This window comes from Mesoplodon densirostris, chromosome 19 (assembly GCF_025265405.1).
Source record: "Mesoplodon densirostris isolate mMesDen1 chromosome 19, mMesDen1 primary haplotype, whole genome shotgun sequence".
Classification (NCBI taxonomy): domain Eukaryota; kingdom Metazoa; phylum Chordata; class Mammalia; order Artiodactyla; family Ziphiidae; genus Mesoplodon; species Mesoplodon densirostris.
In genome coordinates, this window is record NC_082679.1 from 22,544,462 (window position 1) to 22,556,999 (window position 12,538).

The 12,538-nt window shown below is 46.8% G+C and overlaps 1 long non-coding RNA gene and 1 pseudogene across 1 annotated transcript in view; one reads left to right on the forward strand and one right to left on the reverse strand.

Annotated features, from left to right (window-relative positions):
* Window positions 1-11,494, forward strand: part of LOC132479614 (zinc finger protein 541-like) — a 37,242-nt pseudogene extending 25,748 nt beyond the window's left edge.
* A 390-nt stretch (window positions 11,495-11,884) lies between these two features.
* LOC132480465 (uncharacterized) overlaps window positions 11,885-12,538 on the reverse strand; it is a 59,499-nt gene continuing 58,845 nt past the window's right edge. The window contains exon 5 of the long non-coding RNA XR_009530649.1: window positions 11,885-11,902. This is a non-coding gene — a long non-coding RNA (uncharacterized LOC132480465). The remainder of the gene's footprint in view (window positions 11,903-12,538) is intronic.

Sequence of the window (12,538 nt, forward strand, 5' to 3'; positions counted from 1 at the left end):
CATGATGTTTTTAGGTTTCATCCAAGTTGCAGTATGTATCAGTACTTTGTTCCTTTTTGCGGGCTGAATAATATTTCACCTTTAATATTTCTTGTAAGGCAGGTCTGCCAGCAACAGGTATCCTCAGTTTTTATTCATCTGGGAGTGTCTTTATTTTACCTTCATTTTTGCAAGATAATTTGCTGAATATAAGATACTTGGTTAACACTTTTTTACTTTCAGTAATTTGAATATATTATCCCATTGCCTTGTAACCTACATCGTTTCTCTTAAAAAGTTAGCTGTTAATTTTACTGTAGTGCCCTTGTATGTAACAAATTGTTTTTCCCTTTTTGCTTTCAAGATCTTATCTTTATTTTTGCTTTCCACATTTTGCCTATGTTATGTCTGGATGTAGAGCTCTTTGTGTTTAATCTTTCTTGGAGTTTGTAGAGTTTGCTGGATATACATATTGTTTTTCATCAACGTTGGGAAATTTTCAGCCATTAATACTTTAAATATTCTGTCCCTTTCTCCCCTCTTTCTGGTACTCCCAATACATATATATTGTTGCATTTAATGACATCTCACATTTCTCTGAGGCTCTCTTCAATTTCCTATATTTTTTTCTCTCTGTTCTTCAGATTTCATAGTCTCCATTGTTCTATCTTCAGGTTTGCTGATCATTTCTTCTGCCAGCTCAGATCTACTGTTGAGCCTTATTTTGGTTATTGTACTTTTTTAACCCCTGAACTATTTCCATTTGGTTCTTCTTTTTTTTGGCTGCATCGCACAGCATGCAGGATCTTACTTCCTCTACTAGGGATCACACCCATGCCCCCTGCAGTGGAAGCGTGGAGTCTTAACCACTGGACCGCCAGGGAAGTCCACATTTGTATCTTTTTAAAAACTAATTTCCATCTCTTGATGGCATTTTCTCTTTGATGAGAAATTTTTATTTTATCTTGCTTTAATTCTTTAAGCATGGGAGCCAGGGGAAGAAGAAGCCCCCATCTCCTTGGCTGCACCTACCTGGGTAGAGCTTCCGTTACAAAGAGCTGGGGGCTAGGTGGGTAAGGGAGTGGGCCATGGCTCCAGTGCCACAGACTCTCACTGTTCTTCCCGAGATTTAGTAGATTTTCTTGAATGAGTATTTCTTAAAATGCTGTATGCCTTTAGGCCAACTTGCAGAGACTTTAGCTTACTGTTCTTTTTTTTTTTTTAATGATTTTTGTCAGTAAATCTGTTGTTTTGCCGAGTTCCTTACTCTACATTTTCAGAAGTCTTATCGCCCTTCCATGCAATCTTTTTATTTTATTTTATTGTGATGTGAACAGTTAATCTGTGATCTGCCCTTTTAACAAAGATTTAAGTGTGCAATACAGTATTGTTGACTATAGGTACAATGTTATACAGCAGATTTCTAGAGCTTGATTAATTGAAACTTTATGCCCATTGATTAGTAACCTCCCATTTCCCACTGCCCCAACCCCTGGTAACCCCTATTCCACTCTTTGATTCTATCAATATGAATTCAACTACTTTAGATACGTTATATAAGTGGAGTCATGCAGTATTTCTCTTTCTGTGACTGGCTTATGTCACTTAGTATAATGTCCTCAATGGTCATCCATGTTGTTGCATATTGCAGAATTTCTTTTTAAGGCTAAATGGTATTTCATTGTATGTTGATGTCACATTACCTTTATGTGCTCATCTGTCAGTGGACATTTAGGTTGTTTCCACATCTTGGCTATTATGAATGGTGCTGGAGTGAACATGGGAGTTCAGATATCTTTTTGAGGTCTTGACTGCAGTTCTTTTGGATGAATACCCAGAAGTGGGTTTGCTGCATGATATGGTAGTCCTACTTTTAATTTTTGAGGAAACTCCATACCATGCAATCTTTTTTTTCCAATTTTCAATTTTATATTGGATTAGAGTTGATTTACAATGTGTTAGTTTCAGGTATACAGCAAAGTGATTTTGTTATACATAATCACATATCTATTGTTTTTTAGATTCTTTTCCCATAGAGGTTATTACAGAGTATTGAGTATAGTTCCCTGTGCTATACAGTAGGTCCTTTTTGATTATCTATTTTATATACAGTAGTGTGTGTATACCATGCAATCTTGAAGAGCCTGCTTTTAGCTGCTCTGGAAAGGCAGGCAAAAAGGGCCTCATGGGTCAGTTGTAGCCAGTCTCCTTGAGGCTCTTCTTTGGGTGTTTTCCAGATCACATGGACGGCTCTTTTGGCATCAGTGTGGTGAAGGACAACAGCAAGATCAGCACTGAACCGTGAGTTGGAACAGACTTAGAACCTGAGGGTCCTTGCAACGTGGGGATGCTTTTACCCTCCTTGCATTCCAGTGTCGGTTTTTCCCAAGGGAGCCTTCATCACGGGAAAGTCAGGTCTAGACCCAGAACCTCTCTAGGAGAGAAGTGGTGGATTTTTCCAGGTGTTTCCCCAATATTCCTTCTGTCCAGACATACCATAGTTGGATGTCTGCAGACAGAATGCCCAGCACCCTGGGGTTCTAGATAGAATTGGTGATGGCGCAGTGAGATACTGTTTTGTAGCTTGGATGTTCCCTTGGATACAGAAGAATGCCAGGTATCAGCACATACCTCCCCTGTCCTAGACCCCAAACGCCTGAAGCCAGAAATCTGGCGAAAAAGCAAATTGGAGGAAGGAAGGAAGTATCCCTCAAGAGGTCTCTGGAATACCTGCGCGTGTCTACTGCGCTGATGAGCACTCCCTGTGTCTGAGAGATGGCCAAAAGGTGGGTTCCACAGCCCTGGTGAGCAGGGCTCACCGCACATCTCTCTTGTATTTCCCATCTTGGTCACACACATATGTCTCTATGTCCGTGTGTGTGGCCTCATTTCAGACACATCAACATAGGAAGCCAGTTTCAGGCTGAGATCCCAGAGCTCCAGGACAGATCACTGGCTGGAAGTGACGAGCATGTAGCTACTCTGGTCTGGAAGCCATGGGGAGATGTGATGACCAACCCGAAAACACAGGATAGAGGTGGCTGAGAATTTGGGGCCAGGTTCCCGAGGGCCCTCCTCCATCCCCAAGGGTTTTCTCCTCCCAGTTCTCACCTTGACCAAGAAGCAGTGATCCCCAGGTTGGGGTGGGGTGGGCAGAGCTGGCCTTCAGCGCAGGACTGCTTTGCTGTGCTGCAGTCCCTTGCCCCACATCTCCTCTCACCCAGTAGCTGGCCAGGCCATCCAGAGCGGGTGCCAGGAGCAGGATTTCTGCCCATCCTCCTTGTCGCTCCCTTCCCGCAGCCTGCTTGTAACAGAGAGGTGAGGGAGATGGTGACAGGAGCCCCCCACCCCATCTGTGCTGTTGGGGAGGTTTCCTCTCTGGCACTTGCCGACCCTCTGTGTCTCCTCTCCTTCCCGCTGCCGGGCTGCCTGCTGGAAACAGTGACCGAGCTCTGCAACGTGGCCTGCTCCAGCGTGATGCCGGGCGGGGGCACCAACCTGGAGCTCGCTCTGCACTGCCTGCATGAAGCCCAGGGCAACATCCAGGTGCGGTGCAGGCGAGACGGGGGCTCAGAGGAGCTGTGGGAAGCTCCCTGGTCTATTAGGGCCAGGGGCTCTAGGCGCAAGACACGTGCCTTCTACTTGGGGCTTTGCAGCTCATGAGAACCAAAGGCTGGCCACCCACCCTTCTCCCTTGTCGCTTTGGGACTGGTGGTGTCCTTTTGAACGTAGGGGAAATGCACACATACGGGCTCAATCAGTTATTTCTCTGGGGTGACAGCAGAGCACCAGGGTTCCTCCAGCGTTACCTCATCTCAGCGCGGCACTGGGGAGGCGGTGCCTAGCAGAACCAACTCAGGGCCTGCATTCATCTGGTTTATTTACTGAACATTAACTTTTGGATTAAAAATGGTGTATGCAAACCTCTGATGCAACAGAAATGCCTCTGCCTCCTCCAAGGACCCTCCTCACAATCCTGAAGTTTAGACAATGAAGAAGTCCAACTGTGTGTAGTGGGAGAGGAAGTCACGTCACCCGAGTTGGAGACCCTACAGTCAGGGCTACATGGGGCTTTTTCTCAAGCTGAGAGGCAGTGGCTGGCACGTGGTGGGGGCTCAGCAAAGTAATCAGCACACATTTACGGGGTTCTCCCGATACCTGGTGATGTCACGGTATCAGGCTGTGGCCAGCTCAGGGGCCCATTCTTGGTTTAATGCTCTGCTGCCACCATCTTGAAATTCTTAATAGTTTCTGAGCACAGGGCCCCGTGTTTCCATTTTGCGCTGGGTCCTGAAAACTGCATAGCGAGTCCTGACCGGGGTTACGCTGTTGAGCAAGACAAATGCCCTCTCTTTGCAGGGCTTACATTTTAGGAGAGTGAACACATGAAATACATTTTTAAAAGTGATAGATAATGGTTAGTGCTATGAGGACCATAACATGGGGTAGGGCGGGGGCAGTGCCACTCCAAATGCTGCTCCCTGAAGAAATAAGGAGCTTGTGCCAGAATAAGTCCACACACTGTTTCGTCATCAAGTAAATCTTGCTATGAAAAAGGTAACGTCAGCTGCACTCAACAGTCCGCTTAGTGCTGTAGGCAATGTGTCCCAAGTGGTTCACAGCTGGTGGCCAGTCCACAGACCGACCACACTTTGAGTCGCCCTGGGGTATGGGGTGGCTTTAGGGAGGGCTGCACATATTTTCTGAATGAATGAAAGAATGAAGGCGGGCCTCTACCTCACCTTCCCTCCCTCAGAGAGTTGCCCACCACTCCTGTCGTTCCAGGTTGCCCTGGAGACCCTGTTACTGAGAGGACCCCAGAAGCCACGGACTCACCCTCTCGCCAACTATCACTACACAGGTAACGAGCGTGGCTGCCCACGTGGTTTTGGCCTGGCTGAGGCCCCTGCGAGCCAGTCACTTTCCATGGCAAGCTCTGCACGTGCCTCCCGGAGTTCTCTTGGGGCCTGCACCTGCCCTCCCAGAAGGGCCCGTCCTCTCTGGGGGACTCAGTGGGTGCTGTTCTCTAGTTGGATCCAACCTTCCCCTTTGCACTGGTTCCCTCGTGGGCTCTTCCTGGCCAGAAGGGGGGTGCCAGGTTGGGGTGGGCTCAGGTTTCCCAGTTGAGCGCTCCAGCCTTGGAGTCAGGCAACCAGGGGCCCACGCCTGCCCTTGGCAAGTCTCTTAACCAGAGGAAGCCTCAAGTTGCTGCACCTGTCAAGTGGGGATGGTAATCGCCCCTACCTGCTAAGGTTTTTGTGAGGATTGTGTGAGATAAAGCAAGTAAGGGGCTTAGCAGAAATCTTGGCATATAAGTGGTGCTCGGTGGCCTGAAAAAGGAGGGGAGTCTGCACTTCAGCCATGGCTGTGGTCCCAGAAGGAGAAACAGCCTTCCTCCTCTTGGCTGTTTCTCCAATAGGTTCGGACGTCTGGACCTCCATGGAGAAGAGGCTCTTTAAGAAGGCGTTCTGTGCCTACAAGAAGGACTTCTACTTGATACACAAGATGGTAAGGCGAACATGGCAGGCTGGTGTAGACAAGGCTCCTTCACACGGCCGAGGCGCTAGAACTGCAGGGCCCGTCAGGGCTATACTCTGCTCATGCTGTGAACAGTTGACAACTGAAATGCCATTGCTTGGAACAACCTGAAACGGTACAGAAATGAATCCCATGTTCAAAATAAAGCCCTCCAGACCCCTCCCCACAATCCTACTTCTCATTGATAACCTGACAGGAATTTACTGCCCATACGGATTTTACGCACCTATATGCACTTTCTCAAAAAAGGATGACATCATATACTTAATATCCTGCTGATTAGTTTGCTCTTTTTTTAACTTGATGTACGCAAAATTGCACATAATCAAAGTGTAAGATTTAATGTTTTTGACATAGTTATACACTTGTAAGACCACCATGATGATAAAGATGAGAATATCCTTCACCCCAAAAGTTCCCTCCTGCCCCTTTGCAACCCTTCCTTCCTGCCACCCGGGTCCCTAGTCAACTCTTGTCTACTTTCTGTCACTCTAAATTAGTTTGCATTTTCTAGAGGTTTATATAAATGGAATAATCATACAGCATGTGATCTGCTTTGTCTGGCTTCTTACACTCAACCTAATGATTTTGAGATTCATCCACGTTGTCGTGTGTACCCATAGTTCATTCCTTTACTGTTGAGGAGTATACCACTGTGTGGACGGACCACCGTTCATTTAATCATCCACCTGTTGGTGGTTTCCAGTTACTGATGACTACAGAAAAAGCTGCTCTGCACATTTACATACAAGTCTTTGTACGGACATGTACTGGGTTTTTTTTTTTTTTTTTTTCAGACACGGGGTTGGGATTATAAATACCTAGGAGGGGAATGAGGGTAACTTATAGTAGATGTATGTCTAACTTTTTAAGAAACTGCCAAACTGTTTTCCAAAGTGGCTCTACCACTTCCCATTCCCACCAGCAGGTTATGAAAGGTCCAGTTGCTCCACACCCTCGTCGACACTTGGTATGCTAAGTCTCTTTAATTTTAGCCATTCTAATGAGTGTACAGTAGCATCTGACTCCATTTTCCTAATGACTAATGATGCTGAGCATCTTTGTGTTTTTTTGCTCTCTGTGCACCTTCTCTGGTGAGCTGTCTGTTCATATCTTTTGCCTCTGTTTTTATTGGAGTGTCTGTGTTTTTATTGAGCTGTAGGAGTTCTTATTTTGTTCTGAACACCAGTCCTTTATCCAGATATATGCTTTGGAAATATTTTCTCCCAATATGCCATTTGTCAGTCTCCTAACAGTGTCTTTTTAGGAAAAGTTTTAAATTTTGCTTAAGCCTAACTTACTAGTTTCTCTTTTATAGACTGTGCTTTTCGTGTTGTATCTAAGAAATCTTTGCCTAACCCAAAGTCACAAAGATTTTCCCCTATGTTTTCTTCTGGAGGTTTTATAGTTTTAGGTTTTATTTCTAGATTTATGATCCATTTTAAGTTTATTTTTGTATGGGGTGCGAGGTGAGTTCATTTTTGCATATGGATATTTATTCCAATACCTTTTGTTGGAAAGACCATACTTTCTCCACTCAGTTGCTTTTGTACCTTTGTTAAATATCAGTTGGCCATATATATATGCATCTACTTCTGGACCCTGTATTCTGTTCCATTGATCTGTTTGTCTTTTATTAAGCTATTCCCATACTGTCTTTATTACTGTAGCTTTATTCTAAGTCTTGAAATTAGAAAATGTTACTCCTTCAACTTTGTTATTCTTTTTCAAAGTTATTTTTTGTATTCTACATCCTTTTTAATTCCCTATGAATTTTAGAAATAACTTGACAATTTCAAAATAAAAATTTCTGCTAGGAACTTGATTGGTACTGTTTTTGACTCGTTACGTCAACTGGGGAGAGTTGTTACCTTAACAATATTGAGTCTTCTGACTCGTGAACAGGGTATATCTCTCTATTTCAATCTTTAATTTTTCAGCAATGTTTTGAAGTTTTTAGTGTACAGTTGTTGCATACTTTTTGTCAGATTTATTCCTAAGCGCTTGGTTTTTTTCTGCTTTGTTTTTGTTTTTTTTTTTTTTTGCGGTATGCGGGCCTCTCACCATTGTGGCCTCTCCCGCCGCGGAGCACAGGCTCCGGACGCGCAGGCCCAGCGGCCATGGCTCACGGGCCCCACCGCTCCATGGCACGTGGGATCCCTCCAGGACCATTGCACGAACTCGTGTCCCTTGCATCGGCAGGCGGACTCTCAACCACTGCGCCACCAGGGAAGCCCAGTACTTGTGTTGTTTATGATGTTATAGAGATCTTTTTTATTTCAGTTTCCAATGGTTTGTTGCTAGTATGTATAGAAATAAAATTGATTTTTATATTGATCTTGTGTTCTGAAATGTTGCCAAACTAACTTACTAGTTTTGGTAACTTTTTTGTGGATTCCACTGAATTTTCTACATAGACAGTCATATCATCTGTAAATAAAGACACTTTTCTTTCTTCCTTTCCAACCTGGATGCCTTTACTTTTTTTCTTGCCTTTTTGCACTCTAGAACCACCAGTACAGTATTGAGTAGAAGTGGTGAGAGTGGAAATCCTTGTGTTGTTCATGATATTTGAGGGGAAACCACTCCACCGTTAGCTGTAGGGATTTTGTAGGTCTCATTTATCAGGTTGAAGAGAAGTTCCTTCTATTCCTATTGTGCTGAGAGTTTCCATCAGGAATGGACATTGGATTGTATCAAATGCTTTTTCTGCACCTATCAAGATGCTCATATGATTTCTCTTTTTTAAGTTTAATATGATGAATTACATTGATTTTCGATTGTTAAACCAACCTCACGTTTCTGGGATGAGCTCCACTTAGTCATGGTATATTGTCCTTTATATACATATATACATATATATATATATATATATATATATATACACACACATATATATATACACATATATATATTGTTGGATTCTGTTTGTTAAAGTTTTGTTTAAAAATTTTCATCTATGTTCATGAGGGACATTGGTCTGTAGCCTTCTTTCCTTGTAATATCTTTGTCTGGCTTTGGTATCAGAGAAATGTTGAACTTACGGACTGAGTTGGGAAGTATTCCTTCCTCTTCAGTTTTTTGGAGGGCTCTGACTAGCTGTCACATAAGGCTATGAGGTATCCAACACGTAAGGACACTCTGGTTTAATTAGTCCCAGTCGGTAGACATGTGGCTCCACATGATGTCACAGTGAGCGTCCTCGTGTGTACCGTGTGTGCGTTTTCCTGGAGAGTTTCCATCAGGAATGGACATTGGATTGTATCAAATGCTTTTTCTGCACCTATCAAGATGCTCATATGATTTCTCTTTTTTAAGTTTAATATGATGAATTACATTGATTTTCGATTGTTAAACCAACCTCACGTTTCTGGGATGAGCTCCACTTAGTCATGGTATATTGTCCTTTATATACATATATACATATATACATATATATATATATATATATATATATACACACACATATATATATTGTTGGATTCTGTTTGTTAAAGTTTTGTTTAAAAATTTTCATCTATGTTCATAAGGGCCATTGGTCTGTAGCCTTCTTTCCTTGTAATATCTTTGTCTGGCTTTGGTATCAGAGAAATGTTGAACTTACGGACTGAGTTGGGAAGTATTCCTTCCTCTTCAGTTTTTTGGAGGGCTCTGACTAGCTGTCACATAAGGCTATGAGGTATCCAACACGTAAGGACACTCTGGTTTAATTAGTCCCAGTCGGTAGACATGTGGCTCCACATGATGTCACAGTGAGCGTCCTCGTGTGTACCGTGTGTGCGTTTTCCTGGAGAGAAGCCTTCTTGGGCCAGCCTTGTTGCTCAGAGCGTGCAGAGCTTAGATGGTGTTGACTCTGGTGGCTTCTCTCTGAACTCCTTCATCCCCAGGAGGACTTTGTGATTCTCTGTCCCCCGTAGCAGTGGAGCATACCAAGCCGTAGGGGAGAAACGTTTCAGGAGGGCTTTCAAAAAGTGGCGGCTGGCCCCATGGGGAGGGGATTTAGGGCGTCAAGGCCATACTCACTGCTACTCCTGAGGCACTGTCCTTAGCCGGTTTCTGTCTTCCTCCACTAGGTCCAGACAAAAACAGTAGCCCAGTGTGTCGAGTTCTACTACATACAGAAGACAATGAACAAGTTTGACTGCGGCCGAGCCCCAGTGCCGGAAAAGAGGGTCGAGAGAGCTGGGTGAAGCAGACAGGATAGAAGCGAAGGTAGAGGGTCTCGGGATAGGGCTTCAGGAGTTCAGCACGGATCTGGATGCCCGGTGCCGATCCAAGCTGGCTGGCGGTGGGGGGGTGCACCCCGCGACGTCTGGACGCTCTGGACACCTGCTTCTCCCTTAGAAGGGCGGCGGGGCGGTCAGCACCCTTTCATCACCTCTGCCCCCTGTGCAGGTCACTCGTAGCCCTCGGAGGAAACCCAGCCACCGTCCAACCCCCGAATTACAGAGGACTACTGAGAGTTACAGGAGGGAGTCCATCCCCAACTCCAGCCCAAACACCGGCTCGAAGCGGACCCCTGAGCTGCCGGGGAGCAGCAAGGGCCAGGGCTTCTTTCCCTACCGGGAGTGTGAGAGGTACCGCCCTTTCCCTGGATGCTCCCACACCGCCTGCCCTCAGCCCTCTGGGGTGCCCCCCTCAGGGCTACCCGCCTCCCCCTGCTCTGACCCCTGTGTCCTCTGGTGCCTCCTCAGTGTGTTTGGCAAGATCAAGGGTCGGAATGCCCACATAAAGTGGCACCGGCTTCAGGACCACGTGGATCCCACCGCCAGGGCAAGGTGGCCCGTGGAGCCCTTCCAACTGTAGGAGGAGGAGGGCGAGCTAGGGGCTGGCATCGGCCCTCTGCGTGGGCAGCTAGTTGGGATGGGCACCTCCAACCCTGTTGCGTCTCCTTTGTTGTTTCTGTATGTTTTCCCTTGTATATAGTATTAAATTTGTTTCTTAAGAAGCTGTCTTCTGGCTTCCCTGCCTGTTGATCCAGCGAAGGCTTTTGAGCCCCTGCCGCTCCCAGAAGCCACAGTGACTGAGTCCCTGCCCTGGAGGACCGTCATGCATGAATGCAGCCAGCATTCATCAAGCACCTGCTGTAGCTGTGCCAGACAATGCCCAGTCCACGTGATGGGGACATAGTGATGGAGGGACAGGCCCCTCCCCTCACAGAGCTTACATTTTAGGAGCGGGAAGGTAGGAGTGATAAAGCAGCAAAAAGGTGAGTTTAGATATCTATAGTGCATATGCTTTGGGCCGTAATAACAGAGGAGTCGGCGTAGGTTTAAGCTCTCAGGACACGTGGTGGTCCCAGTGGCTCCACGGTGAAGTCAAGGCCTGCCAACAGTGGCCAGCGTCTGCAAGTCGGCTGCAGCAGCAGCAGCAAGAATCCCCTCTGGTACGCTGAGCACCCAAACCTTCGGAGGGTGCAGGGCAGAGAGCAGCTCCCTCCCTTCCTTGTTCCCCTTTTTAAAAGTGAGGAAAGCTTGTAGCAGCGCCCAACAGAACGCCCCTCACGTCTCCTCGGCCAGAACTGTAGCCCGTGCTCTTTCTAAACTGATCCGTGGCAGTGGAAAGGGAAGTGGCCACCGTTATCCCAGACCCTCAAGATTTGTCTCCAGGGCAAAAGCGTAAGTTGTGTTCCCCCCTGGTTCTCCCCAGTTCCAGGACTGGGGAGAACCAGTGTGTTCCCTCAAATTTCTTGTCACCCGATCCAAACTGGAATCCCATTTGCCAGGAAAAGAAGAGGAAGCAGAAACAGCCACTGGGGAGTCAGACCTTGTGTCCACCACAAAGCGACATGAGGAAAGTACAGCAGGGGACCAAGTCCGAGGGAGTGACAGGGAGTGGCAGACGCTGGCAGGTGGATGGCGCGGGGGTGGGAAGCCACACTGAGGAGGCTGCTGAGGCTGAGACCCACTTCCAGGCCACGGTGCGGCAAAGCACAGACTCTGCCACGGGAAACAGGGGAGGCTGTGCAAAGCTCTAGCTGCTGTGAGGGTGCCGTGGGTGGCAAGACGGGAATCCTGGAGAGTAGCTGGAAGGCTCTCAGCGGAGATGGTGGCCTGGGCTGGAGTAGCAGTGAAGAGGCCAGAAGCGCAAGGATTAGGGATCATGTTAGAAGTAGATTCAGACATGCTGACGGGTCACACATCACAGGGAGAGCTGGTAAGGAAAAGGACAGATCGAGGTTGGCAGGGCAGGCTGGGGTTTGAGCAACTGAGTAGATGCTATTAATAACTGAGATGAGGAAGAGGGACACCTCAGAGGACTGATGGCTTAAAGGCGTGATTGTGTCTGTAACTGTGTGCTGCCTTCGGAGGGACTGGCTAGGGGAGCAGGGCAAACGCTGGTGTCAGGAGACTTCACAGAAGGGCCAGGTTTCAGTTCAGTCCATCTGAAAAGACAGGGAGGGAGGAGGAGCAGAGGAGGAAGTTGAGTTGGAAGCGGTGCGGGCACTGTGGTTGGGGAAAGGACTCTGGCATCAGATGAACCAGAATCTACAGCCTGGCTCTTCTTCCTTCTTTGCCACCTTGGGCAAGTCATTTTCCCTGTTTGAGTCTCAGTTTTCTCATTCTGTAACTGGGATGGAAAATGCCTACCCACATATATCTGGTTGGTTTGTTTTTAATGCCCTTTAACTTTTTCTTGTTGTTGTTGTTTTGCTGTGTTGGGCCTTCGTTTCTGTGCGATTGCTTTCTTTAGTTGCGGCGAGCGGGGGCCACTCTTCATCGCGCTGCGCGGACCTCTCACCGTCACGGCCTCTCGTTGCGGAGCACAAGCTCCAGACGCCCAGGCTCAGTAGTTGTGGCTCACGGGCCTAGTTGCTCTGCGACATGTGGGATCTTCCCAGACCAGGGCCCTGCATCGGCAGGCAGACTCCCAACCACTGCACCACCAAGGAAGTCCCGAACCTGATGTTTCTTAAATGCTTTCCGGGATGGCAATCCAGGACACGAGTGTGTAATCTATACATGCATTTTAGAGCAAATATTCCACAAGTAATAATTATGCCAAGGGCATGGAAAACCCA